Source organism: Convolutriloba macropyga, chromosome 1 (genome assembly GCF_964194025.1).
Source record: "Convolutriloba macropyga chromosome 1, txConMacr16.3, whole genome shotgun sequence".
Taxonomy (NCBI): Eukaryota; Metazoa; Xenacoelomorpha; order Acoela; family Convolutidae; genus Convolutriloba; species Convolutriloba macropyga.
The window spans coordinates 77,687,701-77,706,804 of record NC_134468.1 but is presented as its reverse complement, the minus strand read 5'-3'; the positions used below and the strand labels follow the sequence as shown (position 1 = coordinate 77,706,804).

The window sequence follows — 19,104 nt, the reverse complement described above, 5'->3', positions numbered from 1 at the left end:
GCTTCGAGAATTCGTTAGAATGAAAGATCCACGTTTCATTAGAATTTTCACAATCAAACGGCTAGGACTTGCCGCCGGCTTAGATAGCCAAATAAAATTTTTCTAACTCTAATACTACAAAACTGGGATGAGAATAGAACAATTGAAATCCTGTGTGATTTATTGTGAACGATAATAGCAGGAACAAACAGAAATTTATGAAATATTAGCCAGATACTCTTTTTAACTTGTCAGTGTTTGAAATAAAATTAACATTTTTGCGACCAGTGAGAAGCGAACTCACAACTATAAGATTATTAAACGTAAGCGCTGTTGACAGCAAAGGGTCCAGCACGGGAACAATTTCCTGCTTTTGTTTTATTTGAAAAATCGTTGATATGAGTAAACGTAGATTTGCAGTTTACTTTTTTAGTTTACGTCACAACTACAATAAGGTTAGAAATCGACACAACTCAGCAAAAGATATTGACACAACTCAGGAAATTCGAGTTTTCAGTGCTCAAATTATAGGGGTTTGGCTATCATGTGTCCGAAGTGTTGATTTTAAAATGTTGACAATCGGCTCGTAATTTGGTCTCAGAAAGTTCACTCTAAAACAAACACCTCAAATATATTATTGAAAAAAAACCGAAAACTTGAACGTAAAAATTTGAAATTGCTGAGTTCTTTTGATTTTTGACTTAACTGAAGTTATGACTTACAATAGAAAAATACAATAACGTTTTAAAAAAAAAATTAGAGGTAGTAATTTCTTCACCACCGCGACCATGTCGCAGTCGGCAGCGCGTAAGTCTCATAATCTTAAGGTCGTGAGTTCGAGCCTCACTGGTCCCAAACTTTAAGATTTTAATTCTACCACTCACAAATCAATCTATTAACCACTACGAATCAAAATAAAGATTTCAATTTTCAATAATATCGACATATTACGGAGAGATTAAAATAGCTTCGAGAATTCGTTAGAATGAAAGATCCACATTTCATTAGAATTTTCACAGTCAACCAGCTAGGAGTTGCCGCCGGCTTAGATGGCCAAATAAAATTTTTCTAACTTTAATACTACAAAACTGGGATGAGAATAGAACAATTAAATTCTTGTGTGATTTATTGTGAACGATAATAGCAGGAACAAACAGAAATTTATGAAATATTAGCCAGTTACTCTTTTTGACTTGTCAGTGTTTGAAATAAAATTAACATTTTTGCGACCAGTGAGAAGCGAACTCACAACTATAAGATTATTAAACTTAAGCGCTGTTGACAGCAAAGGGTCCAGCACGGGAACAATTTCCTGCTTTTGCTTTATTTGAAAAATCGTTGATATGAGTAAACGTAGATTTGCAGTTTACTTTTTTAGTTTACGTCACAACTACAATTAGGTTAGAAATCGACACAACTCAGCAAAAGATATTGACACAACTCAGGAAATTCGAGTTTTCAGTGCTCAAATTATAGGGGTTTGGCTATCATGTGTCCGAAGTGTTGATTTTAAAATGTTGACAATCGGCTCGTAATTTGGTCTCGGAAAGTTCACTCTAAAACAAACACCTCAAATATATTATTGAAAAAAAACCGAAAACTTGAACGTAAAAATTTGAAATTGCTGAGTTCTTTTGATTTTTGACTTAACTGAAGTTATGACTTACAATAGAAAAATACAATAAAATTTTTATAAAAAAAAATTAGAGGTAGTAATTTCTTCACCACCGCGACCATGTCGCAGTCGGCAGCGCGTAAGTCTCATAATCTTAAGGTCGTGAGTTCGAGCCTCACTGGTCCCAAACTTTAAGATTTTAATTCTACCAATCACAAATCAATCTATTATCCACTACGAATCAAAATAAAGATTTCAATTTTTAACAATATCGACATATTACGTAGAGATTAAAATAGCTTCGAGAATTCACTAGAATGAAAGATCGACCTTTCATTAGAATTTTCTTAATCAAACAGCTAGGAGTTGCCGCCGGCTTAGATAGCCAAATGAAATTTTCCTAACTCTAATACTACAAAACTGGGATGAGAATAGAACAATTGAATTCTTGTCTGATTTACTGTGAACGATAATAGCAGGAACAAACAGAATTTTATGAAAATTTAGCCAGTTACTCTTTTTGACTTGTCAGTGTTTGAAATAAAATTAAAATTTTTGCGACCAGTGAAAAGCGAACTCACAACCATAAAATTATGAAACTTACGCGCTGTTGACAGCAAAAGGTCCAGCACGGGAAAAATTTCCTGCTTTTGTTTTATTTGAAAAATCGTTGATATGAGTAAACGTAGATTGGCAGTTTATTTTTTTTCAGTTTAAATCATAACTACAATTAGGTTAGAAATCGACACAACTCAGTAAAAGATATTGATACAACTTAGGAAATTCGAGTTTTCAGTGCTCAAATTATAGGGTTTTGGCTATCATGTGTCCGAAGTGTTAAATTTAAAATGTTAACAATCGGCTCGTAATTTGGTCTCAGAAACTTCACTCTAAAACAAACACCTCAAATCTCTGATAGAAAAAAAACCAAAAAAATTTGAACGTTAAAATTTGAAATTGCTGAGTTGTTTTGATTTTTGACTTAACTGAAGTTATGACTTACACTATAAAAATACAATAACATTTTTATAAAAAAAAATGGAGGTAGTAATTTCTTCATCACGGCGACCATGGCGCAGTCGGTAGCGCGTAAATCTGATAATCTTAAGGTCGTGAGATCTAGCCTCACTGGTCGCAAACTTAAAGATTTTGATTCTAACCCTCAAAAATCAATATATTATCCACTACGAATCAAAATAAAGATTTCAGTTTCTAATAATATCGACATATTACGGAGCGATTAAAATAGCTTGGAGAACTCGTTAGAATGAATGATCGACACTTTTCAGAATTTTCGTTATCAAACAGTTAGGAGTTGACGCCGGCCTAGATAGCCGAATAAAATTTCTCTGATTCTAATACTACAAAACTGGGATGAGAATAGAACAATTGAATTCTTGTGTGATTTATTGTGAACGATAATAGCAGAAACAAACAGAAACTCATGAAATTTTAGCCAGTTACTCTTTTTGACTTGTCAGTGTTTGAAATAGAATTGAAATTTTTGCGACCAGTGAGAAGCGAACTCACAACCATAACATTATGAAACTTACGCGCTGTTGACAGCAAAAAGTCCAGCACGGGAACAATTTCCTGCTTTTGTTTTATTTGAAAAATCGTTAATATGAGTAAACGTAGATTGGCAGTTAGTTTAAGTCATAGCTACAATAAGGTTAGAAATCGACACAACTCAGCAAAATATACTGATACAACTTAGGAAATTCGAGTTTTCAGTGCTCAAATTATAGGGGTTTGGCTATCATGTCCGAAGTGTTAATTTTAAAATGTTAACAATCGGCTCGTAATTTGGTCTCAGAAAGTTCACTTCAAAACAAACACCTCAAATCTATGATAGAAAAACCTAAGATTTGAACGTAAAAATTTGAAATTGCTGAGTTGTTTTGAAGTTTGACTTAACTGAAGTTATGACTTACACTAGAAAAATACAATAACATCTTTTTTGAAAAAAACAGAGGTAGCAATTTCATCAACGCGACCATGGCGCAGTCGGTAGCGCGTAAGTCTCATAATCTTAAGGTCGTGAGTTCGAGCCTCACTGGTCGCAAACTTTAAGATTTTAATTCTACCACTCACAAATCAATATATTATCCACTACGAAGCAAAATAAAGATTTCAGTTTTTAATATTATCGACATATTACGGAGAGATTAAAATAGCTTGGAGAACTCGTTAGAATGAATGATCGACACTTTTCAGAATTTTCGTTATCAAACAGTTAGGAATTGACGCCGGCTTAGATAGCGGAAGAAAATTTCCCTAATTCTAATACTACAAAACAGGGCTGAGAATAGAACAATTGAATTCTTGAGTGATTTAATGTGAACGATAATAGCAGGAACAAACAGAGACTTATCAAATATTAGATAGTTACTCTTTTGACTTGTCAGTGTTAGAAATGAAATTAAAACTTTTGCGACCAGTGAGAAGCGAACTCACAACCATAAGATTATGAAACTTACGCGCTGTTGACAGCAAAAACTCCAGCACGGGAACAATTTCCTGCTTTTGTTTTATTTGAAAAATCGTTAATATGAGTAAACGTAGATTGGCAATTTATTTTTTTAGTTTAAGTCATAACTACAATAAGGCTAGAAATCGACACAACTCAGCAAAAGATATTGACACAACTCAGGAAATTCGAGTTTTCAGTGCTCAAATTATCGGGGTTTGGCTATCATGTGTCCGATGTGTTGATTTTAAAATGTTGACAAACGGCTCTTAATTTGGTCTCAGAAATTTCACACTAAAACCAACACCATTAATATCTGATAGAAAAAAACCAAAAAAATTTGAACGTAAAAATTTGAAATTGCTGAGTTGTTTTGAAGTTTGACTTAACTGAAGTTATGACTTACACTAGAAAAATACAATAACATTTTTTTAAAAAAAATAGAGGTAGTAATTTCTTCATCACCGCGACCATGGCGCAGTCGGTAGCGCGTAAGTCTCATAATCTTAAGGTCGTGAGTTCGAGCCTAACTGGTCGCAAACTTTAAGATTTTAATTCTACCACTCACAAAGCAATATATTATCCACTAAGAATCAAAATAAAGATTTCAGTTTTTAATGATATCGACATATTACGGAAAGATTAAAATAGCTTGGAGAACTCGTTAGAATGAATGATCGACATTTCATTAGAATTTTCGTTATCAAACAGTTAGGAGTTGACGCCGGCTTAGATAGCCGAATGAAATTTCCCTAATTCTAATACTACAAAACTGGGCTGAGAATAGAACAATTGAATTCTTGAGTGATTTAATGGGAACGATAATAGCAGGAACAAACAGAGACTTATCAAATATTAGATAGTTACTCTTTTCACTTGTCAGTGTTAGAAACGAACTTAAAATGTTTGCGACCAGTGAGAAGCGAACTCACAACCATAAGACTATGAAACTTATGCGCTGCCGACTGCAAAAGGGTCCAGCAGGGGAACAATTTCCAGCTTTTGTTTTATTTGAAAAATCGTCTAATTTTCTAGTTTAAGTCATAACTTCGAGTAGGTTAGAAATCGCCACAACTCAGCAAAAGAAATTGACAAAACTAAGGAAATTCAAGTTTTCAGTGCTCAAATTATAGAATTTTCGCTATCATGTGTCCGAAGTGTTGATTTTAAAATGTTGACAATCGGCTCGTAATTTGGTCTCAGAATGTTCACTCTAAAACAAACACCTCAAATCTATGATGGAAAAAACCTAAAATTTGAAGGTAAAAATTTGAAATTGCTGAGTTGTTTTGATTTTTGACTTAACTGAAGTTATGACTTACACTAGACAAATACAATAACATTTTTTTAAAAAAATAGAGGTAGTAATTTCTTTATCACTGCGACCGGGGCGCAGTCGGTAGCGCGTAAGTCTCATAATCTTAAGGTCGTGAGTTCGAGCCTCACTGGTCGCAAACTTTAAGATTTTAATTCTACCACTCACAAATCAATATATTATAAACTACGGAGAGATTAAAATAGCTTCGAGAACTCGTTAGAATGAAAGATCGACATTTCATTAGAATTTTCATAATTAAAGAGCTAGGAGTTGCCGCCGGCTTAGATAGCCAAATAAAAATTTCCTAACTCTAATACAAAACTGGGATGAGAATAGAACAATTGAATTCTTGTCTGATTTATTGTGAACGATAATAGCAGGAACAAACAGAAATTTATCAAATAACAGCCAGTTACTCTTTTTGACTTGTCAGTATTTGAAATAAATTTAAAATCTTTGCGACCAGTGAGAAGCGAACTCACAGCCATAAGATTATGAAACTTACGGGCTGTAGACAGAAAAAGGGTCCAGAAGGCGAACAATTTCCTGCTTTTGTTTTTAGAATTTTGTTTGCGATAGAATTTTCGCTATCATGTGTCCGAAGTGTTGATTTTAAAATGTTGACAATCGGCTCGTAATTTGGTCTCAGAATGTTCACTCTAAAACAAACACCTCAAATCTATGATAGAAAAAACCTAAAATTTGAACGTAAAAATTTGAAATTGCTGAGTTGTTTTGATTTTTGGCTTACCTGAAGTTATGACTTACACTAGAAAAATACACTAACATTTTCTTTTTTAAAAAAGAGGTAGTGATTTCTTCATCACCGCGACCATGGGGGCAGTCGTCAGCGCGTGAGTCTCATAATCTTAAGGTCAAGAGTTCGATCCTCACGAGTCGCAAAATCATGATTTTAACTCTACCACTCACAAATCAATACATTATCCACTACAAATCATAACTTAAAGATTTCAATTTTCAATAATATTGACATATTACGGAGAGATTAAAATAGCTTCGAGAATTCGTTAGAATGAAAGATCCAAATTTCATTAGAATTTTCACAATCAAACAGCTAGGAGTTGCCGCTGGCTTAGATAGCCAAATAAAATTTTTCTAACTCTAATACTACAAAACTGGGATGAGAATAGAACAATTGAATTCTTGTGTGATTTATTGTGAACGATAATAGCTGGAACAAACCGAAATTTATGAAATATTAGCCAGTTACTCAGTTCAGGAAATTCAAGTTTTCAGTGCTCAAATTATAGGGTTTTGGCTATCATGCGTCTGAAGTGTTAATTTTAAAATGTTGATAATCGGCTCGTATTTTGGTCTCAGAATGTTTACTCTAAAATAAACACCTCAAATCTATGATTAAAAAAACCTAAAATTTGAAGGTAAAAAATTGAAATTGCTGAGCTGTTTCGATTTCTGACTTAACTGAAGTTATGATTTACACTAGAAAAAAACACTAACATTTATTTTAAAAAAAGAGGTAGTACTTTTTTCATCATCAGGACCATGGCGCAGTCGGCGCGTATATCTCATAACATTAAGGTCGTTAGCTTGACCTTCAGTGGTCGCAAACTTTAAGATTTTAATTCTACCATTCACAAATCAATATGTTTTCCAATACGAATCATAACAAAGATTTCAATTTTTAATAATATCGACGTATTACGGAGAGATTAAAATAGCTTCAAGAACTCGCAAGAACTCGTTTCCTAACTCTAATATTACAAAACTGGGCTGAGAATAAAACAATTGAATTCCTGCGTGATTTATTATGAACGACAATAGCAGGATCAAACAGAAATTTATCAAACACTGGCTAAATACTAATTTGACCTGTCAGTGTTAGAAAGGAAATTAAAACTTTCGCGACCAGTGAGAAGCGAACTTTCAACTATAAGATTATCAAACTTAACTGCAAAACGGTCCAGCAGGAGAACAATTTCCTGTTTTTCTTTTTGAATACAACTAAGAGCCGCTTGTCATTCTATCGTATCCTTTCCTGTCTTTTCTCTTTATAAAGATCTATTTGCTTCGTTTAAATGTTTAGTTTCAAATAAACCAATTCAAGCAAAGGATTTTTACATCCGGTTACAATCGACTTCTCATTCTGTTACAAATTTGGGTTACAAAGTCATAAGGGTTATCTTACAATAGTTTAAGTCGTAACTTCAACAGGGTTAGAAATCGACACAACTCAGCAAAAGAAATCGACACAACTCAGGAATTTCAAGTTTTCAGTGTTCAAACGATAGGGTTTTAGGCTATAATGTGTCCGAAGTGTTGATTGTAAAATGTTGACAATCGGCTCGTAATTTTGTCTCAGAATATCCACTCTAAAAGAAATACCTCAATTCCATGATAGCAAAAATCCTAAAAATTGAACGTAAAAATTTGAAATTACTGAGTTGTTTCGATTTCTCACTTAATTGGAGTTATGATTTACACTGGAAAAAGACACTAACAATTTTTTAAAGGAGAGGTAGTACTTTCTTCATTTGCGCTATCATGGCGCAGTCGGCAGCTTGTAAGTCTCATAATCTTAAGGTAGTGAGTTCGAGCCTCACAGGTCAAAAACTTCAATATTTTAGTTCTAACACTCACAAATCAATATATCATCTTGTAGTTTCAGTGGCGCAATTATTGTAAAATAGCATCTGGAAACGAAAAAAAATTAGGAATCATAAGGTAAAGATTTCAATTTTTGATAACAAGGACATATTAGGGAGACATAAAAACAACTTGCATAAATATTTAGACTTAATGACAGAACTTTTGTAAAAATTTTCTGAATCAAGCACATAGGAATTGCTCCGAGATGGCGCCGGCTTCGACAACCAAAAAGTCACAATACAGGGCTGAGAATAGAACAATTAAATTATTCCTTGCTTTATTGTGAACGATCATCGCAAGGAACAAAAACACATTTATAAAATCTTAGCTAGTTACTCTTTCGACTAGTGAATGTTAGAAGGAAAAAGTTTTCGATCAGTGAAGCGCGAACTCACAATCATAAGATTATGAAACTAACGTGCTGCCGACTGCAAAAGGATGGAGAAGGGCAACAATTTCCAGCCTCTGTTTTATTTTAAAAATCGATGATAGGAGTAAACTTAGATTGGCAGTCTATTTTTCTAGTTTTAGTCACAAATTCAATTAGGTTAGAAATCGCCACAACTCAGCAAAAGAAATCGACACAACTCAGGAATTTCAATTTTTCAGTGTTCCAACTATGGTGTTTTGCTATCATGTGTCCAAAATTCTGATTTTTAAATGTTTACAATCGGCTTGTATTTTGGTCTCAGAATCTTCACACTCTAAAACAAATTCCTCAAATCCATGATAGCAAAAACCTAAAATTTGAACATAAAAACTTGAAACTATTGAGTTGTTTCGGTTTCTGATGACTTCACTAGCATTTTTTTCCAAAAAAAAGATAGTAATTTCTTCACCTGCGCCACCATGACCCAGTCGGCAGAGGGTAAACCTCATAATCTTAGGGTCGTGATTTCGAACCTCATTGGTCGCAAACTTTATGATTCTAAATCAAATACTCATATATCAATTTATTATCTTGTAGCTTCAGGGGTGCAATTTTTGCAAAATATTGTCTGAAAACGAAAACAATAAGAATCATAACGTAAAAATTTTAACATTGACATATTAGGGAGACATAAAAACAACTTGGAGAACTATTTAGTCTGATTGACCGAAATTTCTTATCAATTTTCTGAATCAATTTTCGCATCGGAACTGCTACGAGTTGCCGCCGGCTTAGATAACCAAAAAAATTAACTCTAATATTACAATTGGGCTGAGTATAGAACAATCAAAATCTTCTTTGCTATATGGTTAAAGATCATCGCAGAAACACATTTATCAAATTTTAGCTAATTATTCTCCTGACTAGTGAATGTTAGAATTGAAATGAAAAAGTTTCCGACTAGTGAAGCGCAAACTTACAGCAATAAGATTTTGAAACTTACGTGCTGTCGACTGCAAAAGGATCCAGCAGGGGAACAATTTCCTGCTTTTCGTTTATTTGAAAAATCGTTGATAGAAAAACTTCAGTAAGGTTAGAAATCGACACAACTCAGCAAAAGAAATCGACTTAACTCAGGAAATTAAGTTTTCAGTGCTCAAACTATAGGGTTTTGGCTATCACCTGTCCGAAATGTTGATTTTAATTGGTTGACAATCGGCTCGTATTTTGGTCTCAGAATGTTAACTCTAAAATAGATACCTCAAGTCTATGATAGCGAAAACCCTAAAACTTGAACGTAAAAAGTTTGAAAATGCTGAGTTGTTTCGATTACAGACTTAACTGAAGTTATGAATTACATCAGAAAAATACAATACCATTTTTTTTAAAAAAAAAGGCAGTAACTTATTCATCTCCGCGACCATGGCGAAGTTGGCAGCGCCGCATAAGTCTCATATTCTGGAGGGCGTGAGTTCGAGACTCACTGGTCGCAATTTTTATGATTTTAGATCAAAAGGGAAAAACAGGGGAACAATTTCCTGCTTCTGTTTTATTTGAAAAATCGTTGATAGGATTAAACTTAGATTGGCCGTCTATTTTTCCAGTTTTAGTCATAACATCAATTAGGTTAGAAATCGACACAACTCAGCAAAAGAAATTGACAAAACTCAGGAGTTTCAAGTTTTCAGTGCTCAAACTATAGGACTTTGGCTATCATGTGTCCAAAGCGTTGATTTTAAAATGTTGACAATCGGCTCTTAGTTTGGTCCCAGAATGTTCACTCTAAAACAAACACCTCAAATCTATGACAGCAAAAACCTAAAATTTAAACGTAAAAACTTGAAACTATTGAGTTGTTTCGGTTTCTGATGACTCCACTAGCATTTTTTTCAAAAAAAAGATAGTAATTTCTTCACCTGCGCCACCATGACCCAGTCGGCAAAGGGTAAACCTCATAATCTTAGGGTCATGATTTCGAACCTCATTGGTCGCCAACTTTATGATTCTAAATCAAATACTCATATATCAATTTATTATCCTGTAGCTTCAGGGGCGCAATTTTTGCAAAATATTGTCTGAAAACGAAAATAATAAGAATCATAACGTAAAAATTTTAACATTGACATATTAGAGAGACATAAAAACAACTTGGAGAACTATTTAGTCTGATTGACCGAAATTTCTTATCAATTTTCTGAATCAATTTTTGCATCGGAACTGCTACGAGTTGCCGCCGGCTTAGATAAACAAAAAAACTAACTCTAATATTACAACCGGGCTGAGTATAGAGCAATTAAAATCTTCTTTGCTATATGGTTAAAGATCATCGCAGGAACAAAAACACATTTATCAAATTTTAGCCAGTTACTCTCCTGACTAGTGAATGTTAGAATTGAAATGAAAAAGTTTCCGACTAGTGAAGCGCAAACTTACAGCAATAAGATTTTGAAACTTACGTGCTGTCGACTGCAAAAGGATCCAGCAGGAGAACAATTTCCTGCTTTTCGTTTATTTGAAAAATCGTTGATAGAAAAACTTCAGTAAGGTTAGAAATCGACACAACTCAGCAAAAGAAATCGACTTAACTCAGGAAATTAAGTTTTCAGTGCTCAAACTATAGGGTTTTGGCTATCACCTGTCCGAAATGTTGATTTTAATTGGTTGACAATCGGCTCGTATTTTGGTCTCGGAATGTTAACTCTAAAATAGATACCTCAAGTCTATGATAGCAAAAACCCTAAAACTTGAACGTAAAAAGTTTGAAAATGCTGAGTTGTTTCGATTACAGACTTAACTGAAGTTATGAATTACATCAGAAAAATACAATACCATTTTTTTTTAAAAAAAAGGCAGTAACTTATTCATCTCCGCGACCATGGCGAAGTTGGCAGCGCCGCATAAGTCTCATATTCTTGAGGTCGTGATTTCGAGACTCACTGGTCGCAATTTTTATGATTTTAGATCAAAAGGGAAAAACAGGGGAACAATTTCCTGCTTCTGTTTTATTTGAAAAATCGTTGATAGGATTAAACTTAGATTGGCCGTCTATTTTTCCAGTTTTAGTCATAACATCAATTAGGTTAGAAATCGACACAACTCAGCAAAAGAAATCGACTTAACTCAGGAATTTGAAGTTTTCAGTGCTCAAATTACAGGGGTTTGGCTATCATGTGTCCAAAGCGTTGATTTTAAAATGTTGACAATCGGCTCTTAGTTTGGTCCCAGAATGTTCACTCTAAAACAAACACCTCAAATCTATGATAGCAAAAACCTAAAATTTAAACGTAAAAACTTGAAACTATTGAGTTGTTTCGGTTTCTGATGACTTCACTTGCATTTTTTTCAAAAAAAAAAGATAGTAATTTCTTCACCTGCGCCACCATGACCCAGTCGGCAGAGGGTAAACCTCATAATCTTAGGGTCGTGATTTCGAACCTCATTGGTCGCCAACTTTATGATTCTAAATCAAATACTCATATATCAATTTATTATCTTGTAGCTTCAGGGGCGCAATTTTTGCAAAATATTGTCTGAAAACGAAAATAATAAGAATCATAACGTAAAAATTTTAACATTGACATATTAGGGAGACATAAAAACAACTTGGAGAACCATTTAGTCTGATTGACCGAAATTTCTTATCAATTTTCTGAATCAATTTTTGCATCGGAACTGCTACGAGTTGCCGCCGGCTTAGATAACCAAAAAAACTAACTCTAATATTACAACTGGGCTGAGTATAGAACAATTAAAATCTTCTTTGCTATATGGTTAAAGATCATCGCAGGAACAAAAACACATTTATCAAACTTTAGCTAGTTACTCTCCTAACTAGTGAATGTTAGAATTGAAATGAAAAAGTTTCCGACTAGTGAAGCGCAAACTTACAGCAATAAGATTTTGAAACTTACGTGCTGTCGACTGCAAAAGGATCCAGCAGGGGAACAATTTCCTGCTTTTCGTTTATTTGAAAAATCGTTGATAGAAAAACTTCAGTGAGGTTAGAAATCGACACAACTCAGCAAAAGAAATCGACTTAACTCAGGAAATTGAAGTTTTCAGTGCTCAAACTATAAGGTTTTGGCTATCACCTGTCCGAAATGTTGATTTTAATTTGTTGACAATCGGCTCGTATTTTGGTCTCAGAATGTTAACTCTAAAATAGATACCTCAAGTCTATGATAGCGAAAACCCTAAAACTTGAACGTAAAAAGTTTGAAAATGCTGAGTTGTTTCGATTACAGACTTAACTGAAGTTATGAATTACATCAGAAAAATACAATACCATTTTTTTTTAAAAGGCAGTAACTTATTCATCTCCGCGACCATGGCGAAGTTGGCAGCGCCGCGTAAGTCTCATATTCTTGAGGTCGTGAGTTCGAGACTCACTGGTCGCAATTTTTATGATTTTAGATCAAAAGGGAAAAACAGGGGAACAATTTCCTGCTTCTGTTTTATTTGAAAAATCGTTGATAGGATTAAACTTAGATTGGCCGTCTATTTTTCCAGTTTTAGTCATAACATCAATTAGGTTAGAAATCGACACAACTCAGCAAAAGAAATCGACACAACTCAGAAATTTCAAGTTTTCAGTGTTCCAACAATAGTGTTTTTGCTATCATGTGTCCGAAATTCTGATTTTTAAATGTTTACAATCGGCTTGTATTTTCGTCTCAGAATCTTCACACTCTAAAATAAATTCCTCAAATCCATGATAGCAAAAACCTAAAATTTGAACGTAAACACTTGAAACTATTGAGTTGTTTCGGTTTCTGATGACTTCACTAGCATTTTTTTTCAAAAAAGAGATTATAATGTCTTCACCTGCGCGACCATGACCCAGTCGGCAGTGGGTAAGTCTCATAATCTTAGGGTCGTGATTTCGAGCCTCATTCGTCGCAAACTTTATGATTCTAATTCTAATACTCATATATCAATTTATTATCTTGTAGCTTCAGGGGCGCAATTTTTGCAAAATATTGTCTGAAAACGAAAATAATAAGAATCATAACGTAAAAATTTTAACATTGACATATTAGGGAGACATAAAAACAACTTGGAGAACTATTTAGTCTGATTGACCGAAATTTCTTATCAATTTTCTGAATCAATTTTTGCATCGGAACTGCTACGAGTTGCCGCCGGCTTAGATAACCAAAAAAACTAACTCTAATATTACAACTGGGCTGAGTATAGAACAATTAAAATCTTCTTTGCTTTATGGTGAAAGATCATCGCAGGAACAAAAACACATTTATCAAATCTTAGCTAGTTACTCTCCTGACTAGTGAATGTTAGAATTAAAATGAAAAAGTTTTGGACTAGTGAAGCGCGAACTTGCAACAATAAGATTATGAAACTTACGTGCTGTCGACTGCAAAAGGATCCAGCAGGGGAACAATTTCCTGCTTTTCGTTTATTTGAAAAATCGTTGATAGAAAAACTTCAGTTAGGTTAGAAATCGACACAACTCAGCAAAAGAAATCGACCTAACTCAGGAATTTGAAGTTTTCAGTGCTCAAACTATAGGGTTTTGGCTATCACCTTTCCGAAATGTTAATTTCAAATTGATGACAATCGGCTCGTATTTTAATCTCAGAATGTTCACTCTAAAATAGATACCTCAAGTCTATGGTAGCAAAATCCCTAAAACTTGAATGTAAAAAGTTTGAAATTGCTGAGTTGTTTTGATTACAGACTTAACTGAAGTTACGAATTACATCAGAAAAATACAATACCAATTTTTTTTTAAAAAAAGAGGCAGTAATTTATGCATCTCCGCGACCATGGCGAAGTTGGCAGCGCGTAAGTCTCATATTCTTAAGGTCGTGAGTTCGAGACTCACTGGTTGCAATTTTTATGATTTTAGATCAAAAAGGTAGAACATGGGAACAATGTCCTGCTTCTGTTTTATTTGAAAAATCGTTGATAGGATTAAACTTAGATTGGCCGTCTATTTTTCCAGTTTTAGTCATAACTTCAATTAGGTTAGAAACCGACACAACTCAGCAAAAGAAATCGACTTAACTCAGGAATTTGAAGTTTTCAATGCTTAAACTATAGGGTTTTGGCTATCACCTGTCCGAAATGTTAATTTCAAATTGTTGAAAATCGGCTCGTATTTTGGTCTCAGAATGTTCACTCTATAATAGATACCTCAAGTCAATAATAGCAAAAACCCTAAAATTTGAACATAAAAAGTTTGAAATTGCTGAGCTGTTTCGATTTCAGACTTAACTGAAGATTTGAATTACATCAGAAAAATACGCAACCACTTTTTCTTTAAAAAAAGGAGGCAAGAACTTATTCAACTCCGCGACCATGGCGAAGTCTGCAGCGCGTAAGTCTCATATTCTTAAGGTCGTGAGTTCGAGACTCACTGGTCGCAATTTTTATGATTTTAGATCAAAAGGGTAGAACAGGGGAACAATTTCCTGCTTCTGTTTTATTTGAAAAATCGTTGATAGGATTAAACTTAGATTGGCCGTCAATTTTTCTAGTTTTAGTCATAACTTCAATTAGGTTAGAAATCAACACAACTCAGCAAAAGAAATCGACTTAACTCAATAATTTGAAGTTTTCAGTGCTCAAACTATAGGGTTTTGGCTATCACCTGTCCGAAAAGTTGATTTTAAAACGTTGACAATCGGCTCGTATTTTGGTCTCAGAATGTTCACTCTAAAAAAGATACCTCAAGACTATGATAGCAAAAACCCTATAATTTGAACGTAATAAGTATGAAGTTGCTGAGCTGTTTCGATTTCAGACTTAACTAAAGTTTTGAATTATATCAGAAAAATACACTACCACATTTTTTTTTAAAAAAAAGAGGCAGTATCTAATTCAACTCCGCGACGATGGCAAAGTCGGCAGCGCGTAAGTCTCGTAATCTTAAGGACGTGAGTTCGAGACTCACTGGTCGCAATTTTTATGATTTAAGATCAAAAGGGTAAAACAGGGGAACAATTTCCTGCTCCTGTTTTACTTGAAAAAACGTTGATAGGATTAAACTTAGATTGGCCGTCTATTTCTCTAGTTTTAGTCATAACTTCAATTAGTTTCGAAATCGGCACAACTCAGCCAAAGAAATTGACACAACTCAATAATTTCAAGTTTTCAGTGCTCAAATTATAGGGTTTTGGCTATCATTTGTCCGAAGTGTTGATTTTAAAATGTTGACAATCGGCTCGTATTTTGGTCTCAGAATTTTCACTCTAAAATAGATACCTCAAGTCTATCATAGCAAAAACATTAAAATTTGAAGGTAAAAAGTTTGAAATGGCTGAGCTGTTTCGATTTCAGACTTAACTTAAGACTTGCATTACATCAGAAAAATACGCTACCACTTTTTTTAAAAAAAGAGAGGCAGTAACGTATTGAACTCCGCGACCATGGCGAAGTCGGCAGCGCGTAAGTCTCGTAATCTTAAGGACGTGAGTTCGAGACTCACTGGTCGCAATTTTTATGATTTTAGATCAAAAGGGTAGAACAGGGGAACAATTTCCTTCTGTTTTATTTGAAAAATCGTTGATAGGATTAAAGGTACATTGGCCGTCTATTTTTCTAGTTTTAGTCATAACTTCAATTAGGTTAGAAACCGACACAACTCAGCAAAAGAAATCGACTTAACTCAGGAATTTGAAGTTTTCAATGCTTAAACTATAGGGTTTTGGCTATCACCTGTCCGAAATGTTAATTTCAAATTGTTGAAAATCGGCTCGTATTTTGGTCTCAGAATGTTCACTCTATAATAGATACCTCAAGTCAATAATAGCAAAAACCCTAAAATTTGAACATAAAAAGTTTGAAATTGCTGAGCTGTTTCGATTTCAGACTTAACTGAAGATTTGAATTACATCAGAAAAATACGCAACCACTTTTTTCTTTAAAAAAAGGAGGCAAGAACTTATTCAACTCCGCGACCATGGCGAAGTCTGCAGCGCGTAAGTCTCATATTCTTAAGGTCGTGAGTTCGAGACTCACTGGTCGCAATTTTTATGATTTAAGATCAAAAGGGTAAAACAGGGGAACAATTTCCTGCTCCTGTTTTACTTGAAAAAACGTTGATAGGATTAAACTTAGATTGGCCGTCTATTTTTCTAGTTTTAGTCATAACTTCAATTAGTTTCGAAATCGGCACAACTCAGCCAAAGAAATTGACACAACTCAATAATTTCAAGTTTTCAGTGCTCAAATTATAGGGTTTTGGCTATCATTTGTCCGAAGTGTTGATTTTAAAATGTTGACAATCGGCTCGTATTTTGGTCTCAGAATTTTCACTCTAAAATAGATACCTCAAGTCTATCATAGCAAAAACATTAAAATTTGAAGGTAAAAAGTTTGAAATGGCTGAGCTGTTTCGATTTCAGACTTAACTTAAGACTTGCATTACATCAGAAAAATACGCTACCACTTTTTTTAAAAAAGAGAGGCAGTAACGTATTGAACTCCGCGACCATGGCGAAGTCGGCAGCGCGTAAGTCTCGTAATCTTAAGGACGTGAGTTCGAGACTCACTGGTCGCAATTTTTATGATTTTAGATCAAAAGGGTAGAACAGGGGAACAATTTCCTTCTGTTTTATTTGAAAAATCGTTGATAGGATTAAAGGTACATTGGCCGTCTATTTTTCTAGTTTTAGTCATAACTTCAATTAGGTTAGAAACCGACACAACTCAGCAAAAGAAATCGACTTAACTCAGGAATTTGAAGTTTTCAATGCTTAAACTATAGGGTTTTGGCTATCACCTGTCCGAAATGTTGATTTCAAATTGTTGAAAATCGGCTCGTATTTTGGTCTCAGAATGTTCACTCTATAATAGATACCTCAAGTCAATAATAGCAAAAACCCTAAAATTTGAACATAAAAAGTTTGAAATTGCTGAGCTGTTTCGATTTCAGACTTAACTGAAGATTTGAATTACATCAGAAAAATACGCAACCACTTTTTTCTTTAAAAAAAGGAGGCAAGAACTTATTCAACTCCGCGACCATGGCGAAGTCTGCAGCGCGTAAGTCTCATATTCTTAAGGTCGTGAGTTCGAGACTCACTGGTCGCAATTTTTATGATTTTAGATCAAAAGGGTAGAACAGGGGAACAATGTCCTGCTTCTGTTTTATTTGAAAAATCGTTGATAGGATTAAACTTAGATTGGCCGTCTATTTTTCCAGTTTTAGTCATAACTTCAATTAGGTTAGAAACCGACACAACTCAGCAAAAGAAATCGACTTAACTCAGGAATTTGAAGTTTTCAATGCTTAAACTATAGGGTTTTGGCTATCACCTGTCCGAAATGTTAATTTCAAATTGTTGAAAATCGGCTCGTATTTTGGTCTCAGAATGTTCACTCTATAATAGATACCTCAAGTCAATAATAGCAAAAACCCTAAAATTTGAACATAAAAAGTTTGAAATTGCTGAGCTGTTTCGATTTCAGACTTAACTGAAGATTTGAATTACATCAGAAAAATACGCAACCACTTTGTTCTTTAAAAAAAGGAGGCAAGAACTTATTCAACTCCGCGACCATGGCGAAGTCTGCAGCGCGTAAGTCTCATATTCTTAAGGTCGTGAGTTCGAGACTCACTGGTCGCAATTTTTATGATTTTAGATCAAAAGGGTAGAACAGGGGAACAATTTCCTGCTTCTGTTTTATTTGAAAAATCGTTGATAGGATTAAACTTAGATTGGCCGTCAATTTTTCTAGTTTTAGTCATAACTTCAATTAGGTTAGAAATCAACACAACTCAGCAAAAGAAATCGACTTAACTCAATAATTTGAAGTTTTCAGTGCTCAAACTATAGGGTTTTGGCTATCACCTGTCCGAAAAGTTGATTTTAAAACGTTGACAATCGGCTCGTATTTTGGTCTCAGAATGTTCACTCTAAAAAAGATACCTCAAGACTATGATAGCAAAAACCCTATAATTTGAACGTAATAAGTATGAAGTTGCTGAGCTGTTTCGATTTCAGACTTAACTAAAGTTTTGAATTATATCAGAAAAATACACTACCACATTTTTTTTTTAAAAAAAAAGAGGCAGTATCTAATTCAACTCCGCGACGATGGCAAAGTCGGCAGCGCGTAAGTCTCGTAATCTTAAGGACGTGAGTTCGAGACTCACTGGTCGCAATTTTTATGATTTAAGATCAAAAGGGTAAAACAGGGGAACAATTTCCTGCTCCTGTTTTACTTGAAAAAACGTTGATAGGATTAAACTTAGATTGGCCGTCTATTTTTCTAGTTTTAGTCATAACTTCAATTAGTTTCGAAATCGGCACAACTCAGCCAAAGAAATTGACACAACTCAATAATTTCAAGTTTTCAGTGCTCAAATTATAGGGTTTTGGCTATCATTTGTTCGAAGTGTTGATTTTAAAATGTTGACAATCGGCTCGTATTTTGGTCTCAGAATTTTCACTCTAAAATAGATACCTCAAGTCTATCATAGCAAAAACATTAAAATTTGAAGGTAAAAAGTTTGAAATGGCTGAGCTGTTTCGATTTCAGACTTAACTTAAGACTTGCATTACATCAGAAAAATACGCTACCACTTTTTTTAAAAAAAGAGAGGCAGTAACGTATTGAACTCCGCGACCATGGCGAAGTCGGCAGCGCGTAAGTCTCGTAATCTTAAGGACGTGAGTTCGAGACTCACTGGTCGCAATTTTTATGATTTTAGATCAAAAGGGTAGAACAGGGGAACAATTTCCTTCTTCTGTTTT

At 34.3% G+C, this 19,104-nt stretch overlaps 1 protein-coding gene and 7 non-coding genes across 9 annotated transcripts in view; 7 read left to right on the top strand and 1 right to left on the bottom strand.

The window, feature by feature from the left end:
- Positions 1 to 19,104, bottom strand: part of LOC142342925 (uncharacterized) — a 243,881-nt gene that overhangs the window by 78,296 nt on the left and 146,481 nt on the right. The gene's annotated exons all lie outside the window — the stretch shown is intronic.
- Trnai-gau (transfer RNA isoleucine (anticodon GAU)) lies at positions 2,659 to 2,731 on the top strand. Its single transcript has one exon. It is a non-coding gene; the product is annotated as a tRNA-Ile (tRNA).
- Trnam-cau (transfer RNA methionine (anticodon CAU)) lies at positions 3,587 to 3,659 on the top strand. The gene has a single exon. It is a non-coding gene; the product is annotated as a tRNA-Met (tRNA).
- On the top strand, positions 4,531 to 4,603 carry Trnam-cau (transfer RNA methionine (anticodon CAU)). The gene has a single exon. It is a non-coding gene; the product is annotated as a tRNA-Met (tRNA).
- Positions 5,446 to 5,518, top strand: Trnam-cau (transfer RNA methionine (anticodon CAU)). The gene has a single exon. It is a non-coding gene; the product is annotated as a tRNA-Met (tRNA).
- Trnat-cgu (transfer RNA threonine (anticodon CGU)) lies at positions 15,766 to 15,838 on the top strand. Its single transcript has one exon. It is a non-coding gene; the product is annotated as a tRNA-Thr (tRNA).
- On the top strand, positions 16,832 to 16,904 carry Trnat-cgu (transfer RNA threonine (anticodon CGU)). The gene has a single exon. It is a non-coding gene; the product is annotated as a tRNA-Thr (tRNA).
- Trnat-cgu (transfer RNA threonine (anticodon CGU)) lies at positions 18,973 to 19,045 on the top strand. Its single transcript has one exon. It is a non-coding gene; the product is annotated as a tRNA-Thr (tRNA).